The 2,444-nt window shown below is 39.9% G+C and overlaps 1 pseudogene; it reads left to right on the forward strand.

Moving 5' to 3' along the window:
• Positions 1–575: 575 nt before the first annotated feature.
• On the forward strand, positions 576–1,948 carry LOC149252778 (peroxidase 57-like; annotated as a pseudogene).
• The last annotated feature ends 496 nt before the right edge of the window (positions 1,949–2,444 follow it).

The following is a 2,444-nucleotide window of genomic DNA, read 5'->3' on the forward strand; positions in this document are numbered from 1 at the left end:
ATCATGGCAAACACCTATCCCCGTGACAATTGACTTTTGTGCTTTCACTAATAACATTAAAATATACTAACTATTAGAGAGAGAATCGATAAAATATCAAACCAATTTTGATCGCTGGCAGATTCATGCCGGTTGGAAACCGATAATTAATTTATTGTCCGATGCAATGTCTGTATCAAAAAATAATATAAAGTTCATGAAAAACAATGAACCGTTGATGTTGCGTCAATATTAAGAATCTGAACAAATACGTACCGCTGATTTCGTATGACAGAAGTTTCCAGCCCCACAGATCCATTAATAATGACAGCGGACCCACACGGCAATGGTAGACTTGTTATATATTTGTGTGCTTCCACATTCTATACAGCTCATGCTCTAATCCCATGTCATATTTTGCATGGTTGATACACCAATTGATATAATAGTGAGCGTCTTCATCTGAAAGTTGCTCACCATTCTCACTATTGGTGTTCGTCATAAGAAATAGAGGAGATATTCTTCATTGGTGTTCGTCGTAAGAAATAGAGGAGATATTCTTCAGCGCTGCAATGACGTCGAAGTATTTGATTATAATGGCACTTACAATCGTGAATTCTCTCCTGCTTCTGCCATTTTTACGACTTACATTGGCCCAAAACAGTCTGCAGATAGGATTCTACAATGCCAAATGTTCGCAAGCAGAATCAATCGTGCGGGGAGTAATCACAAGTCACTTTGCTACCGACAAATCCCTTCCTGCTGCCCTCCTGCGCATGCATTTTCATGACTGTTTTGTAAAGGTAAGCTTATAGTTCTCTACTCTCATTTAAATTCAAGGTGTATAAATTCAATGGCTGTGCTGATCCGTGGAATTGATATGTCATGTTGAAGGGCTGCGATGGATCAATTCTGATAGATACCGTGGGCAATAACGTATCGGAGAAAGAAGCAGGCCCCAACCAGACTGTGAGAGGATTTGAGATCATCGATGAAGCAAAAGCCAAGCTGGAAAGTGCATGCCCTGGCGTTGTATCTTGTGCTGATATAGCTGCACTTGCAACCAGAGACGCCGTATTCCTGGTATATTCCACGAAGAATTAAGTTGGTAACTTAATTAGGTTTAGGTTAAATAGTTGAGAAGAATATTTTTTATCATTCCTATCGAATTTCAATTTGAATAAATAATATACTATTTCTCTCTTTCTGCGACTATTCTTCACCAATTCTGACATTTTTTACTTGACTGACAAAGACTGTTAACATGATTGACAGGCAGGAGGGCCTCAATACAATCTACCAACGGGAAGATGAGATGGAAGGGTATCTTCAATAAACAACGTAAATTTACCCGGTCCTAGCTTCCAAGTTTCGCAGGCAGCTGCAGCATTCGCAAATAAGGGTCTCACACTCCAAGATATGGTCATTCTGTTGGGTACGTATTATTAATTATACTACATATTTAATAAACATAATCCGCTTGTTTAGTTTACTTGACAAAGCAATGGAGTGAAGTGGACTTTTTGTTCTGGTTCCAATTTCAGGCGCGCATACCGTTGGGGTGGCGCATTGCAGTTTCTTCAGCGACAGACTGTACAGTTTCCAAGGAAGCGGGGCGGCGGATCCTTCCATGCATCCAAAATTAGTGGCGACCTTGAAGAATATTTGCCCATCTCCGACCTCGTCGTCAACACAGGACCCCACTGTATTCCTGGACCAAAACACTTCGTTTGCTTTTGACAACAGCTACTACCAGCAACTACAATTAAAGCACGGAATTCTGCAAATAGATCAGGAGCTTACTTCTGCGGGATCAACAAAGGGTATCGTAACGAACCTGGCCTCTAATGGAATTACATTTAGTAAGAGCTTCGCTGCTGCCATAATTAAAATGGGAAACATCGGAGTATTAACGGGTAAGAAAGGAGAAATTAGAACAAATTGCAGAGTTGTGAATCCAGTATCTTGATAAGGGAGGAAGACCTCCAACTCCAAATTGTAATGGGAGATGAATGCTTCATCTCCGCAATAAACACGAGACGCCCTAACAAAGAATACCCGCCATTTCAAATCGTTGTAAAACAGATTCACATTTAAAATAAATGGAAAGCACCCAATATTGTTTGTTATTCCCGAATATTGCTATTACGAGAAGATGCATATACCGAACTTTGTCACAGTCGATTTTAAATTGTATGGTGAAACTGGATATATCTTCCTGATCAATGACAGATGAGTCTCCCCTGTTTGGCTCTGAGAGGCGTGTCAGTTACGTAAGCCGAGTCAACCACTTTAAGGTCAATCATTACGCACACTCTATATGGGTTCTTGATCCACGCCGCATTGCAGAGTTTTATGTCCGTTTATTTAATATAATTAATACTACTACAACTCTACTTAAATTGTTGTCATTTTCAAAAGCCATATAAAAGGTGGAAAATCCACTTTCCCTGCAAAGTGATGCT

Source organism: Pinus tabuliformis, chromosome 7 (assembly GCF_031772625.1).
Source record: "Pinus tabuliformis cultivar Carrire ecotype Pingquan chromosome 7, CPIR1, whole genome shotgun sequence".
NCBI lineage: Eukaryota > Viridiplantae > Streptophyta > Pinopsida > Pinales > Pinaceae > Pinus > Pinus tabuliformis.